Below are 16,844 nucleotides of genomic sequence, written 5' to 3'. Positions count from 1 at the left end.
GTGAATGAAGAGGGATACTGTTTCCATTATTCTTAAAGATACCCCCACCCTTTAATAGTTTTCCATACATCTGCCCATCAGATCAGTTTGGATTCTAGTTCTTGCCTCTTAGTGCTTAAAGCCAGTGAGTGTCAGCTGAATTGGGGCTGATGACGTCTAAAGGAGAACATAGGGCTGGGATGTAAAAGTGACTCACAGAACACAAAGATGAAGGCAATTACCTCTGAAACCACTGTACAAAGTAGTAACTCATATCAAAGAGCAAAACCTTGGTAATGATCTGTTTGACAATGTATTAAATAAATGTCACTCTACTTTACAGGTCTAGTGCAAGGGTATTAAGACTACTTCATCATTTTCTTTCAAATACTTCTTTCCCTAACAGAAGGGAATTTATTTTTATTGAAAGCCTGAGATTTTTACTGAACTTTCAAGAAGTGTTGAACGTTTTACATGAAGGTTCTTGGTGCATGTTTTGGTACCCAATTCAACATTCAAATCAGTGGGAAGCTGATTCAGAATTTGAATCTAAATGGAGTGCTGAACGTGTGCTCAGGAGTACAAATGTTGGATATTTAACTACTAAAAATGTTTATCATTCTTGCCTTATAGGGATTTCTCATTACACTATGTAGAAATTAAAAGTACTCTAAGAAAGGGTTTAATTTATAATGGACAAATACGCAAGTACAAGAAGGAATCCCAGTTCTTCCTACCAGCAACTTGTAGGAATTAAGGATGCAGTTCACCTAGATAAGAAGTAGAGCAGGCATGAAAAAAGCACATCAGTATGTTTCTGCAATGATTTACACTCCAAAGATTGTACCTCCATTCATTACAAATATGGATGGGCCAGAAGATCTCCAGGTTTGATGTAACCATGTCTTACCGATGAAGCAAGGACAGGAAGGTTAGAGAAACATCCACATACCTGCTTGGCATGCTGTTGGAGGAGACAGACAGTCCAGCAGACACTGTCCATCCTGGCACATGAAACCTGGCCAAACGCCTGGGTAAAACACAGCACCACGCTCTGGGTTTGTACTCTATCCAGAGAAACACAGATCAAAGCTCCTCCTTCTAGTGGGAAGGCACACTGGTGCCATGCTAGAAAAAGTTGGTGGCTATTTTTCTGAGAAAATCCCAGTCTAGGCAATCACCTCGTGTCTTATTCTTTTGTTCAGTGCTTCTACTGCCATTGGTGGCTGCAATTGAATTGAAAGTGAAACAATTCTCACATGCTTTCCCCAAAGAGGAAATACAGACACCTCACACTCTGAAGCCTTAAGTGAATGAAGGAGTCCAAAAATGTGCTTGGAGGAGTAACTTGAGGCATGCTCAAAAATCAGGCCAGTGTTCAGTTCCAGCCTCTATCCTCCTACTTCAGTGCCTGGGGCTGTATTGGTTGGTTTATCACAGCAAGGATTGCTGTCAGAGCGTCACTGGGGCTGGATTTATGCAGTGTGTCACAACCAGTCAATGCAGGATGACTGCAAAATAGGTTTAAAATATCCCATCATGTGAACCTTAAGCTGGGAAGCTACAAAAGAGGTCACTTTGTGCTTGAAAACCTCAGCATAACCCACCAGGAAAATCTGGACCATAGTATGGCACGTGGAGGAAAATATGGTGGATGTAGTGTTACCTATCTGTGTTTTAGAGCAGGTTACAAAATATTTGGGAATACCACCACCGCTTGCGGTGACATAATTGAATTTTATTCAAGTGACCTAATCTATGAGTATTGGGAAGCTACAGGTGACTGACAAGAGGAGGCTCCCTTTAGAGAGCAGGTAACCAGGAGGGGAACAGACCTGGGGCCCCCTTCCAGCTGCATTACATCAGTGCAGCTCCACCGATACCCATCCACTCAGCTACTTCCCAGTGACACCTGCCCAAACAATTTCTGACAGGGGATTCTGATCCTTTATCCTCCAGTTACCACTAGTTACATTTTGCTTAAACAAAAACATCGAGACACATCCTCTGGGCTCAATGATGACTGTCCACCCCAGTTTCTCCCATCTCCTTTCTTCACCACTGTGTACCCACTCTACTCCCAATCTCGTTTCCCTCCCTGTAATTCGGTGATTCATCGGTAGCCTCGGGGAAGGGCACCCGATTTCATTGCTTAACTGCTGTTAACAAGTTGCTGCACAAATAACCTGGCATTGCAGGATAAGGCTGCCAACAACTTTCTACTAGAGCTACAGGAAGCAGGTTTGCAAGGCCAGCATTCTTATGAAAATCTTATTTCTTTTATGATGGGGTTATTTCAAGTGTATTGTAGTGGTAGAAGATGGCAAATCAAGCCAGTTTTATGAAGAGCATCCTCAAAAAGATGGGTCCCATTCAGTTGTCAGTTTCCCTGCTAAGTCTGTTAGCTGATGTGATTTCAATGTGTTCATGAGCTTCTGTGGCAGATTTAACTCCCCTGCCTGTAACACTTGAGAGCTCTTTCTCCCTCCCATGTCACTCCTGGCTTTCCCAGCTCTCATCCCACATGTTTTCACATCTCTGTAACCCTCACAGAAGGGGTAGAGAGGTCAGGTGGCCAATTCATATGAAATACAGTGTCTGCCTTCCTCCCCTCCTTGTCCAGGGGTCTGTGGAGTGCTGCCTGTGAGTGACTGGACAGTGGAAGTGGGTCCAGCCCTTCTGTAGCCCATTCTACCTCACTCACAGTAATCTTGTTTGAACTTAAATTAACTTTCCAAATCCTACCCACCTCAGTTCTAAAAGATACAGATATTGCAGTGTCATGAAGGAAAGAAGAATCACGTCTGCAAAGTTACTTAGCTGACGAGGAATACCAACATGGCACATCTGGAGCAGTGCTGGAATGAAGAATACCGAAGTGCAAACCGCCCCTCCAGTTCAGCCCCAAAGTGGAAATGAACAGCTCTGCCAGTTTACATGTAATTTATTGCTAGGAAAATAAGGGATAGACACAGATATCCCCTTTCATGATGAACAGATCTGTACTGGATTGTGGCACCCTATGTTTTATGGGAGCAGGAGACTTGTCCTGATATAAATCACCGGGCACCAAAGCCAGCCAGCTGCAACTGCCCAGAAATAGCTGCATGCTGAAGGACAACTGCTTCAAAGACAGTCCTTATCAACCCAAGACATATTTACTTTGGGATCCTGCTTAGTTTTAATCACTCTGACAGGTTTGGCTTGTAAAATCATTCTGCTTGTTTATCTGTACATAAGTAAAATCCATGTGGACATCCACCCCCAAGGACCCAAAGCTGCAAATGCACATAAATAACTTCAGCTGCACGACTGCTCTCCTTGGGTAAACAGCAGGGAGGAAGAAGAGGTACTTACAATATTGACATAAGAATGAAATTGTCCATGACTAACCTGAGGATGAGAATGAGGGAAGACTATTTAACTATCAGCTGAAGAAGGCAATGGAGGAACTTTCCAGCAGGAGGGATGGCAGGTGAAAACTCAGACAGCTTCGCATTAATGCTTGGCCATTTTATGAGAGGAGTTTTGAGCCTTGCCTGTCACACAGGGCTGGAATCAGTGACTCAGGAGGACTCTTTTGGCCCAGGGTTTGTACGTGACTGAAGTTATTCAGAAGCGTAAATGTTTATAGGATGAGTCGGGAGCTTGCGTCAGCACAGCTGGCAAAATTCCATGGGTGTTTCATCCATCCCACTGAACGCCATAAACATGGAAGGATAACTTCCCAGCAAAAATGCACATACACACTCACACACACACTATACATATGTAAAAATTGATATTTTTTGTGTGACAGTTTGAAAACGCAAAAAAGTTCCTAGTTATATGTATTTTAATGTATATTGTAAGTGAGCTGTATTTCTGCTACAAATTATATATGTATTTATGCACACATGCTGATGAGAAAGCCAAGTAACTTTCACAGTACTCTCACATCAATTAGATTAATATTCTTGTTAAAGGAAACTGAAGGAATGTGTTGAACACAGATGACTTCTTCAGATGTCCATACGCTACTCAGGAACTTTTTAATGCATTAACTGAGTTTGATGTGGGCACTGTGCCCCACAACTTCCAACAGAGATTATGCACGAGGTCAGGAAGGATATGGGCTGTTCACAAGGTAAGTCACCAAGAAGAGGAATAGGATTTAGCTCTAAGACAGCTTATGGTCTGAAGGTCTCCAAGTGACTTTGGTCCTGCATGGCTTGGGTCCCTTGACACTGTTACCTGTAGCATACATTGAATCAACAGACCACATTAAAAGACCTGAATACACAAAAGTGAGCAACCAAAAATCAGAATATTCCCAGCCTAAGCCTGAACTGGCAATCCAAACCAAGAGTATTTATTATGGATACAAAGAACTTCATCCCCCAGTTCTGACAATCTTCAGGACACTTGGACCTGCCAGCACTTTAGAGCCTGAGAAAAGGCTTCCTCTTCCTACAAACTATTTCACACAGAACACTTTTTTAGTCACATGAGAAAGCACCCTTTGGTAAGACAATAATGGAAAAGATACTGTGGATCTCGCTGAAGCTTTGCTGAGTACAGAGCTGGTTTCTATCAGGACATTAGAGCTTCTAAACCATGTAAGATGCAACATTTAGAGAGAATGCAATGTATTTATAGCTACTTTTACCATAACATAAAGGTTGCACTTGTAATAAAAGGAATTGAGTAATAGAGTAAAATTATTTACATTACTAATTGACTTCTAAGAGAACAAGATCAGTATTTCCATCAAATAAAGTAAGACCCCCTGGCTCTGTAGTTACTCATCATCAGTCATAACAGCTCAAAATGGATATAAAACACTCTCACAGAACAACTTTCCATTCTCCCTGTCTTTGTGTCAAGATAACATTCACTCAATGTCAAGGAAAATCAGACTCAAAGTCTTTTAGGGCTGGTGATTAAGGATAGAGGGGGATTTCCCCAGCTTCTGTTATTTCTAAACGCAAAGATCAATTCCCTCATTTGTTTTATCTGCATTTGCATCTGATCTTTTGATCAGTGGCAATGCTAATGGTACAACTATGAGAGCCTGCAAGTGAGAGACCCATTTACCAGACCTCTTTCTTACTTAGCTTAGAGATTTCCTTAAAAAATACTAAGCTTGTTTCTGTAAAAGAGCTAGCTTGGAGAGAGGCCTCTTGGCCTGGGTGTTCCCCGTAGAAGAATTCTGAGTCCTGCTGTGGGAGAAACTCCTACTTGTCCTGCCCCAAGGGTGAAAGATACTGCCAGGGAATTACAGCAATTAACCTCCAGGTCCCTGTCAAGCTCCAACCATCCCAATGAGTTATTAGTCCCTTAGGACACAAAAGACCTCAGGGAGACTGAAAAGCTCTGCTCCTTCCGCAGATGACCCAACCCAAAACCACAAGGAACAGGCCCAGGAGCAGCCTTTGCCAAAGCTGGGGCTGGAAAGTGTGGGGGACCAGTGAGGCCATGGGGTGGGTGGCTCGGGAGGCTCCCCTGCCCTACCTGGAGGCGGGTGGTCCCTGCCCAAGCGCTCGCAGAGCCGTGTGTGATCCCAAGCCGCTCTCTCCCCAGCTGCTGAGGCTCCGGGAGTGCTCCCAGCCATTTGGACTGCCTGCTTGCTGGCAGGCTGCAGGACAAGCTGCCGCGCCAACTGCAGCTGGAGCGCGGTGGGGTTTGCCAGGAAGCCCTGGCAGGAGCTTGGTCTGAGCCAGGCTGCTTCTGCATGCACATGTGGGTGCTTGGAGGAGAACAGCTTGGGCTGTCCCATAGCACAGGCAGGGCAGGGGCTGGGCTGGACTCCACAGACTCTGGGCAGCTCCCAGGTAGGTCCAGCTGCCCAGGGCTTTGTGCATCCTGTGCATCCTTGCGTTCCACAAGAGCTGCTATGGTAGCACAGAGGGCTGGAAGAGCACATGGAATTGTTGAGAGCCCCCGGGAAAGCAGGCTGGGCCTCAGCTCTCAGCTACAGTGACGCAATACAAACCTAAAAAAAAAAAAAAAAGGAGGAAATACCTGAGCTGGTCTCATTTCAGGGGAGCAAGTGAGCCCAACCACTGCATCACATTCATGGCAGTACAGTTGGGTCTGAGCAGAAAAACACCTTTCCCCCAGCACTGGCACCTGCTGCCCTCTACTCTGTGCCCAGGCAATGATTTACCCATTGACAGCCATCCCAGGGCACCTTTGTAGCGTGCTTTGCCTGGCGCGCCAATGACAACATTGCCTTACATTTTCTACAAGTAAAAGCTTTTTTACATTTTTCATTTTCTCTACTCTTCATAAAAGTATCCATTCTGGTGCTTCATATTGCTGAAGACAAAAACGATGTTAATTTGCAGTTGACCCTTTACCCGAGCAGATATCTACGACGCCCACATCATATGTGGTGGCAGCGAGGTCAGAATTAATATTTGGAAAATAAAGGCAACATCACACTGAACACCAGCCAATTAAATCCCTCTGCACACATTTACACAGACACACACACACAAGAAAGGGTACCATGTAGGTAGCACCTCAGGGAGGATCTGTGTCCCTGTTGCCATTCAGCCTTAGTGTGAGCGGGATTTTTTCCATTCTCCCAAGAATCTGTAAACTTTCCCAACCTGTTCTAAATGAAGAATAAGTAGCACATATAACAACTGAAGCAAAGTCTGAGCAAAACTGTCTGTAATCACTTAAGATTCAAATATGCCAGAAGTTCCTAAGTCATCTGATCCTAATTTCTGAAGAATTTAAATAGGACTTGTGCTATGCTATATGCCAGAAACTATAAATACAATGCTTTCTCTTATCAATCTCTTCTCCTGCTTTAGGCAGCTTGATAGCATTAGTTCAGTATCTGCATTATTCCTCCCTCCTTCCCTGAACAGGGCGCAAGGAACCTGGGAGAGTTCCCTGCTGATTTATGTCCAAAGCCGGAGGTGAAACTGCTGGATTAGAAGATCGCACTGCACAGGAACTAGAAGCCAGCCCACACAGGCTTTACAGGAAGAAATTATAGAAAAAGGCAAACACAAGAGAAAACTTAGAGCAGGGATAAATTAGCAAATGGCAAAGTTCACCGGGAGGGAAGGCTTGCGTGCTAGGCTGTGTGTTTACAGCGCTCGCTCCGGTGCGTGCACAGCTCCGCTGATGTGCTCCTGCCAAGAGAGCAGCTGGGACTCCCCGCTCACACTGCCAGCGCTAGGCTGAAGACAGGAATTCCAGATAAAGTAGCAAGGACAGAGCATCTAGAGCTATAAAATCACTCAAAACAGTCTGGTTGGCAAGATAGGTGAGCACTGGAGCTGAAGATTTGTCTTTGGCCAAAGTCACATTGTTCAGAATTATAATTCAGAAATGTGCTACAGATTTTCCTTTTAAGCTCAACTAAAAGTCCATTGATTTATTAAATTTAAATATTCCTCTTCCTACCAGTCTGGACTCCAGAGTGCTTTGCCTCCCATGGTAGGTATCACATGAATCGGCAGGGCTCAGACGAGCCAGTGAACCACACAAACAGGAAAGAATGAACTGACCAGATTTTCAAGCTGACTTAAGACACAGCGTGTCCCCAATATCTATTGTTAAATAGAGTTTAATGTTCACAGGATTAAAAATTAATTACTTTTCAGTCATACCAACAACAAAACATATTTTCATTTTAGGAATGTCATCCCTGTTCCCAGAAGAGAATTTCAGCTAAAAAAAAGTCACAGAATTCCAGTTCCACTCAAATTTTGTCTGTGACAGGGATATTAAATAGAAAGACTTAATTTTTATCTTCTTAGATAGAATTTGCAAAATTCAACATAAGTGGTTGTATTATCCAACAATTAGACAGATAAACTAAAATTACATGCAATGAGGCATTTTATTATGATGTTATCAGAAAATCAGAAGCAAATATTTATAGCTACAGGAAGCTATAGCTGTGCTATCTTTGGGCTAGAACAGATTTGGGAGTCTCAGCTGTTGAACCAAAACACAGTATTTTTTTCAATTAGAAAAAATGTTAAAAAATAAGTTAATATTCATAGTCTCAACTGCTCCTTAGTTTCCTTTGTGATTACTTAACCCTTCTGGAAACCTCTCAAAATTTAAGTCATCTTTGATATAATAGTAATTTCAAAAAATCACATTACATATAATCTTTTGATTATATTGAAGCAAAGTATTGTGTTTTTACCTGCAGGAAAGACTGATATCAGAAAAAAATTTACTTTGGCAGACTCATAGATTAAAAAAACCCCCACAACTACCATCACAAATACTTTGACACTCTTTCAGTAACTGCTGTGGCAGGAGGAACAGCTAACATGAGCATTTAGTTCACAAAACTTCCAGTCCAAGCTCTACAGATCAGAGATTTTTTAATCCATCTCAGTTAAACACCTAAATCAAATAGGCCAAGATTTACCAGATCTACTACTCTACTTCCTCTTGAAACATATCTCTCTGTCATTTATCTATTTAAGACCACCAGTACTTTCTCTAGACTCCAGTGCAGTTAAGATGTTGGTAGTCATGAGAACACCTCGGTGATGCTGTTTCTTTAATGAGTCTTGTCTCTTAATTTACTGAAAAATCTCATCAATGCCTTTCTTTCTCGCTTATTTAAAGGTAAAACTTAAAAATCAACCTCTTTGTTCCATTTCTTTTGACATTTCTTTATTATCAAACGCTCCCACCGAAATCCTATTTGCCATAACATGTAATTCAGAAATTATGTGACCTGGAAAACTCAGATGAGCAAATCCTGATATGTTTCACTACACTTGGCAAAAAAAAAAAAAAAAAAAAAAAAAAGACAGCTGGTTCATAGAGCTGTAACTCCAACCCAGAAGTGTTTGTGTCACCACAAAGCAGGAAAGCAGAGTGGTGAGAAGGGTTAAGCACTCGGGAATATTTCCTAAATCCAATATGGTAGCAAGCAGCCCTGATGCTGTCAATTCTGCATCCCCATCTGGTGTCCTGTAATGGTTTTAATGAAAGCTCCTGCACATGGTGCTTAAAATAAGCCATGTGTCTGCTGGGGTGAATTAAAAGATGTAAACGCAGTGTAATATGCCAAAGGATATAACAGTGTCAATATAAGAGCTGACTGTGTCAGCCAGCAACAGGTTCCAGCTGGGGCAGCCTCATGGAACAAAGACAGTCCTAGGCTTAATTCTGGCTCCGTGCTTCTGAAGTCCCAAACTGAGTGAAAGAGAAGTAAAGCTGAGGACCTTGAGCAGATGTGTGATACCCAGCTGAGTGCACAGTGACACTCCCACAGCAGCCTCGCTGTCCACGTGGCCAGTTCCGACTGGAGAGATCCGCCTCGGATGGTTCATACAGGGATGGAGTACACAGGCACAGAGAACCCTTGGGCAGGACTCATCCTGTGAACAGCCCTTCCCCTCTCTGCTCTTGCTGGCCAAAATCTGAACTAGCTCTGTTTTAGACAACCAGGGATAGAGCACAGCAGCTCATCTCTGAACTCTGCAGCTGAGGAAGGACTGGATTTCCAAAAGTGCTCCAGTAAAACATTAACAGGTTGCAAAATCCATGGAAACCCAACAGTACTCCTCTTCCTAATACCCTTCCAACCTCTTCCCACTAAATTAGATAAACAGGTGAGAAGGCATTAAATCTGCAGATTACGCGTTGCACAATGAGTATTTGTCCTGTAACAGCACCGGTTGTCAGGAAAGGGGTGTAAAGACCAACATTCTTAATGACCAATCATCCCTAGTCCCAATGACCATTCCCCTCCTAATCAGACCACCTAGATACACACTGACAAGTACACTCTTCAAGACTTCTGTTCCACAGGAAAACCTGGCATTATCCAAATTTTCAGAGCCCTGTAAAAATGAGATTGACTCTGCACATCATATGAGCTTACAGTAGTCACAAACTCATGAGAAACAGTTTAGATAACACACCACCTTTTTGGATTGGTTGATTAGTTTGTTTTTGGGAAAAAAAAATCAACCAACTTTATTTTCATTTTGTCTTCTTAGAGTATCTATCACAGAAAATTCCTGATCCGTGACTGGAGCTTGCGGGTGTTAACACAAATTATGTAACATTCCCCAAATCTGAATTAATTCACAGACTTACCAGAGGCTCTCTTGCAATGATTTTCTCTTGAAACTTGATTGAGGTGACATATGATAGCTCTTATCTTTTGATTACAGCCTTGATGGTCTGATAAAGACTATAAAACTGCAACCATTGAATTTCTCGTCCCTGGATTCCCCCTGAGCAGTCTCCTGAGGTCACCTGAAACAGATTAACAGAGATGTGAAGAGCATGCAATGGAACTGTTCCAGAACTGGTACTGATAATATTACTGATAATATTACTTGGCTTTACATTTATGCTAATATCAATTAAGCAAGCTTTATTAATACTTGCTGTCATTTCTTGGAGCTGCCTTACAAAGCAGTCTATACTAGAAGCTTTCACTTTGCACTTATGAAGAAAACAAAGGACTTTCCACACTTGTGCTCTGTATGGTGTGGCAGGAGAGGCAGCCTTCAGAGAGAGGGTAAGCAGGCAATTTAGACAAGAGCAGGAATGGGGAAAATGTTGCACAGTCACATTCATAGGAAGGGCCATATTCCATAGACTCTCCCATTATACTCAAAAACACTGATCAGAAATTTCACAGAGTCTAAGTTGTGTATTTTCAAGTAGCCCTCCCAAACCTACATTGAATAGCTATAGGAGGGGTTTTTCCTTTGTTTGTAACCAAGTTGCACACCAGCAAAGTTCAGGAGCCATTGTTAACTTTTCTCTTTCCTTTTGCTTGTCTGCAGAAAGTTGCCAAATCCCAATTTATCATCATCCCTTCAAGTGTTCCTCTGCCCAAAATCACTGGACCAGCATCCTTACAACATTATTCTTGGAACACAGTGTCTTTCTTTCTGCTGCTATCATCAAACCCTGCTATAAAATAGCTTTCCCCTTTTCTTCAGACATCCCAATTTCACTTCCCCTAAGTTTTCCAAACAACTCTTTAATGTAATGGGGTTATAAGGAATGATATAGCATCAGGATAGAGCAGTGGAGATAATTCATAAGAATCATAGAACAGTTTGGATTGGAGAGGACCTCAAAGACCATCCAGTTCCAATCCCCCTGCCATGGGCAGGGACACCTTCCACTAGACCAGGTTGCTCCAAACCCTGTCCAATGTGGCCTTGAGAGCCAAGTTGAGAACCCACCACAAGTTGGTCCTACCCAAAGTTGTTTTTGGGAGAGGGATTATCATTCACTAGATACTTAAATTGGGTACTGATACAACTGATGGTCACATTCACAGCAACAGAAAAATAATACAGCAAGAAGTATTTTGCATTTCTGTAGCTCCCATAACCTTAATGCAAAAACCTTTGAATTTTGGGCCCACTGTGGTGCTGACATCCTCATGTAATATAAAATACTGAGACGTGAAGAAGATGAGTGACTTTCCTAGGAGATGCCATAAATTCCAGGGCAGTATAGGGATCTCAAAATGTATATTACAGCCCAACTTGCTGAATGTGGAGAAATGAAAACGAGTCAAAGACTGTGAATTCCAGTTTTGCTGAATATTCACACTCCTCTGCTTAACCTTGCACAGCAAGCACACACAAACCTGGTACAGTTCAGGTGTAGGTACTCCAAGCTTTTACTACTCTGCCTCAAGGAGGTGCTTCCTAACAGAATTTTGATCTCAAATGTTTTCATGCATCACTTCTCTGGCATGGCTGTAATTTATCACCTACTTTCTTTCTTTTGTGCACAGTACGTGCAGCAAGCACCAAGATCAGTTGTACTCCCGAATGTTCTGGTTTCACCTGAGATCAGCCTTTCTGAGCTCATCTTAGCTGTGTCCTCGTGACTCTGCATGAACTTCAAAGAGCACTTCGAAGACCACACAGCTCTTCCTGCAAACAAGCCAGCAGGACAAGAACAACCCGTACAAATAATGTCGTAGTGGCAAGACCACACAGAAGATTCCTGCAGTGCCCTTTGGGCTTAAAGATGTAGGGGGTCTGAACTCCCCGCTGCTGAGGCCGATCCACAGCAGCTCCAAGAATCCCCCATGCGCAGCATGCGGTGAGCTCTGTGCCCACATGGATGGGTGGAGAGCTCCAGATGATCTGTGTCGATCAGATACCCACGCTGGGTCTGCCCCAGCTTGCAGCACACCCTGCTCAAAGCTAAATGGAGCCCAGAGAGAGTTCACGCCCCAGTTCCTGACAGGTTGCCAGCTAAGACAGTCTTGTAGCCACTGGGAAAGCTTTGGAACCAGGTGCTGCTTCACAGCAAGCTGGGGGGTTCTACCTGAGACAATCACCATGGCAAGAAACAGCATCAGCCCTTGGATGAGTGAAAATTATAGGACACACAAACAATCATGACATCCATCTTTGGAAGATGCTGAGAATGCTCACAAGTGAGGGATAGAGGGAAAACATCTGGTTTAAAAGCCCTACAGTAGTCAGGTCACCAGGCAGTGTAGTGAGTCAATATTTAGGGAGTTGTGAACAGCTGAACTATGAAGTTTCACTAGCAAGAACTTGTGGAATCATGGAAAAAACTGATGGAAAGGGAGAGGATCCAGAGAGGGGCTTGTGACAGTGGTGCATGCACGACAAGTTTTTGCACATTGACCTTGGCAGGCCCTGCCTCTGGCCCTTCAGGTCAAGAAACACAACTTGCTGTGGCAGCAGAGGCTCCAGGCTTGGTGTTTGAAGGCAGCCGACTGTGAAGGGCTGCGGAGATTGGGCTGAATAAAGGAATAGGGCAATTTACCTTACAATTTCTCCTTACAAACTGCCAACAGGTGACTTGCAGTTGTCTTAAAATGAGCAGTCACTAATTACATTTCTGTGATTGGTAATAGCTAAAAGTAGTTATTGTCTGAAAGCTCACCACAGCCACCAGGTCTGGACTGTGGTCAGTGAAATTCAGCCAGGAGCTGGGATGGTTAGTTTTGGCCCAACACACAAGCTATAGGCACAGCTTTTTCCAGTATGGTCTGATTTTTGTCAAAGAAGCTTATGGCTTGAGCTAATCTTCATTTCCTCATTGCCCTGGGTTCAAAGTAAATTTTTCTGTGTTTGACACTGGAATTTTACCCAGAGTGAAAGCAGGAAGGTGAGAGAGGAGAGAGAGGGTTAACATTCTTGAGACGAAAGACTGGAAGTGGTAGGACAGCTCTTCTGGGGAGGTCAGGAGGAAGTACAGGCTGTTTCGCTTCAGGAATCAGAGGTGCATCCTCAGACACTAAGATGCCTTGCAGAAAATGCAGTTCTGGATTAGTTGTATGCTTTTCTTCCCTGTACCTCCCATGATACGACACAATCTTTTCTTGTTGTCTACTTATTTCCCCTTCACTTTTCCCAGAGCACAGAAGATACCAGTATTTTTACTTTTTGTCCTCATTTGGTATGCACTTGTTACACAAAACACTGAATTTGGTGATGTTGAAATTGAATTTTTTTCCAATTATTTCCAAGGCTGGCTAGGACTTTGTATAATCCTTGAATGAAACATGAAGGTTACTGATCCAATTGCAGCCTTCCAGTACCTGAAGGGAGTCTACAAGAAAGATGGAGAGAAACATTTTACAAGGGCCTGGAGTGACAGAACAAGGGGAAAATGGCTTCACACTGAAAGAGGCCAGGTTTAAATAGGATACTACAAAGAAATTCTTCCCTGTAAGGGTGCTGAGGCCCCGGCACAGGGTGCCCAGAGAAGCTGTCGCTGCCCCATCCCTGGAAGTGTCCAAGGCCAAGTTGGACAGGGCTTGGAGCAACCTGGGACAGTGGAAGGTGTCCCTGCCCATGGCAGGAGACTGGAACTGGATGATCTTTAAGGTCCCTTCCAATGCAAACCGTTCTGTGATTCTATGATTCACCTGCTCAAATATTTCCTGGTAAGGAGCCCAAAATAAATCACAACTCTTGCTAAAGCAAATTTCTCTGAAAACGTGTTTTTTCAAGTTGCAGTATTTCTGGAGAATGCTGACATGAACATTCATCTATAGATCACAGCCAGCTATCCTCAGAAGTACACAGAGTCATACTCATTTATTCCTGCTACAAGGAACAAGCCATCAGTTTTCCAAGAGGATAGTGCTTTGAAAAGAAAATAGGAACGCCTCCCAAAGCTTCTGTGGTGCACAAGCACGAGCTGCAGTTTGCATGTGAGTCCTTTGCCACTGAATTTCCTCAGAAAAATTGCACAGAAGCCAAACAGGGCAGCCCCTAAGCCAGATCCCTGCCAAGACTCTGATTAAAAACTCACTCTCTGCACCTGCCTATTTATTTTACCACTCTGCACCTGCAGACTGGTTTCAAGAGCGTCATTATTGCTCACTTGTCTCTGGCCTCATTCTGACAAACTTCATGGACAAAATGCCACATTTCCCTTCTAGTGACCATCACAACAGCCCCAGCTCTGAGCAGCCTCTAATAATTTCTCCATTTTTTTCCCTGCTCACCAAATATGTAATAATGAACAGTCAGACAGCATGCTGAAAGTGGAGCGAACGCAACTTCTAGAAATGGAAATCTGCTTTTAAAAAATTAAATCAAAGCAGGTAAAAGATACAAAAGGGGGAAAAAAAAAGAAGAAATAAAAAACCTCAGCAAGAATATAACTGAAGACAGTAATTTTCGGATTCTCAGAGCTTCTATCTAGGAAATTTATGAATTCTGCACCTGGAGAGGCCTGCACAGCCCTTGCATTGTGTCTCAGTCCCTAATTTCTGTTCTGTATAGAAGGTACAGGGACCCAGCACTGACTTGTCTCATTGCTGCTGGTGCTGCCTCTGGCCAGACTGGAGCCCTTGCTCAAGCCAGTCTGGAGACAAACTGCTGGAACTCCAGGCCTTTCTCTGAACCTCTTTTTTTCCAGCCCTCCTTGTAGGTTCTCCCTGACTACCTTATCTATTTCCCCACAAGATCTACTTGGAGCTTGATATCTTTTTGCTAGCCAGAAAAAGAACGAAGTTCCTTTTCTCTTTGGACCCATGGTGTCCTGGGCAGAGGAGAGCCAATGGAAGCACAAGTCTTCCAGGCTGTTTTTCTCCCAAGGCCATACATGGGAATAGCTCTTGTAGGAGGTGCCATAAATCCGTTTTATGGTACAATTGACAAGCAATCAGTGATCACAGCAAAAACACCTGCCTAGGCCTGGTGAGTCTGAAGTGCTTCTTCACTTGGAAATTGTGTATTTTGTTTCCTACAGTATAAATTATGCCTGTAAAAATACACTTCTTACAATACCACCTGTATGCATACATGTGCTAGGATGTGAAGTTCCAACCTTCCCCTTAAGATACCATTCTGCTGCTTCCCAGGGACCTTTCCACAGTGTTGCTGCAGCATGGGAATGCAGGGTTGACAAACAAACAGATATTTTACAGAGATTACAGTATGAAATTTTAATGAGGAAATCAAATACTGATAGCTTTGTTTTGTTAAGACGGGTTTGACTTTAATCCAGAAGACATTCCGAGAGGATATTGTACCATGTGCACTTCCAAAGGCACAGCAAGGACAGAATATTACCAAATTCTCACTGGTTATCCAGCCTAAGGGTAGCAAACCATCTCCAGGAGAGAGCCAACTGTGCCATACAAATAGAGGACCTTTATTATTTATTTAGACCTGCTGGTCCAGGCAGATGTGAAGGGTTCTGATCCAGATAGCAAAAGCTCCAGTCTCATTAGTGCAAGCACCTATGTTATAAACCAGGACCAAAATGGGAGAGGAAAACTCAGATCTTGGATCTGTACCATCAAAGAGAGAACAAAGTTTACCCAGTGAGTCACAAGTCACAAACCAAGTGTGTATTAATCTTCCCCCTGACACATTTCTTCCATCCATCAGATCTAGCATTGTGCTGCTCTAACAGTGAGGATACATCATGTCATTCATGACACATGATGATTCCCAGATGTTCAGAGAGCTCTGCTACCCTGTGGAACAAATGGGTGTTTACAGTAAAATAAGCACCAAATTTAGCAAAACTGAAGATGAAGTTACAAGTTAATTAGTGCAAGAGGGCCCAAGCCCCATGATATATAGCACTCATATTTCTTCAGTAGATCCAGAAGAACAAATTGAGAAAAGAGTCCAACAATTGAATAGCAGAAAATCAAAACCAAAAAAACCCACCCAGAAAGTCACCCTGAGAGAAGCCAGAATAAATAACACCACTGCCGAGCTCTGATGTAGCTCTTCTGGTGGAGTTCCTGGTGATGAATAAAAGGAGCTCTGAGTCAGGTGCTTGTAAATACAGTCATATAAAACATCAAATCAATGAGCAAGAGAGCTGGGAGAGGAAAAAGGGTCTAAAAATGTCTCAGAGAGTCTGTGAACCTCTCAGCTGACTATAAGAGCTCCTGATTCAGGCAGGAACATCACAAGTGTCTTTGAAGGTTATTTGCTCTTAAATTTCTCTAGTGGCATATTAAGGAGCAGCTGGAGAAGGTGGACACCTACCTGAGACTGTGGGAGGAGATATGAACTTAGGTCTCGCTGACTGAAACAAACTGAGGCAAAACAGAGCTTTCCACTGGACTGCCTTGGTGCTGATGTTTCCAATCTTACATAAGGAGTGCAGAATGGCAAACTCTGAAACCAGACACTGCTGCTCCTGTGAGATCAAAAATAACTCCCTGTTAAAGGCTGTCCTAAAAAGTTTAATGTTCCTAAAAGTCATTACAGCTCTCCAGGTCTTTTGCTAAATCTTCCTTCCTCTCCCACACCTTTCAGTCAGTACTGAATGGAGCCATGCAAAAAGAATCCAACCCACCCATTCTTTGGCACTTCATGTCAAACCCAGGAGACAGGAGCAGCCCATGGAGCCCATGGCACTGCCAGCAGTGGGTATCCTGGTGA

At 43.3% G+C, this 16,844-nt stretch overlaps 1 long non-coding RNA gene across 2 annotated transcripts in view; it reads right to left on the bottom strand.

Annotated features, from left to right (window-relative positions):
• LOC121674716 overlaps nt 1-16,591 on the bottom strand; it is a 158,490-nt gene extending 141,899 nt beyond the window's left edge. For both annotated transcript variants that reach the window (XR_006019801.1, XR_006019800.1), the window contains exons 1-2: nt 16,446-16,591; nt 10,060-10,221 (exon numbers count right to left, since the gene is read on the bottom strand). This is a non-coding gene — a long non-coding RNA (uncharacterized LOC121674716). The remainder of the gene's footprint in view (nt 1-10,059; nt 10,222-16,445) is intronic.
• Nucleotides 16,592-16,844: the final 253 nt, after the last annotated feature.

Source organism: Corvus kubaryi, unplaced genomic scaffold (genome assembly GCF_017639235.1).
Source record: "Corvus kubaryi isolate FWS band 111438036 unplaced genomic scaffold, C.kubaryi_AGA036_p1.0 70, whole genome shotgun sequence".
NCBI classification, from domain to species: domain Eukaryota; kingdom Metazoa; phylum Chordata; class Aves; order Passeriformes; family Corvidae; genus Corvus; species Corvus kubaryi.
This window is presented reverse-complemented; position numbering and strand designations above follow the sequence as displayed.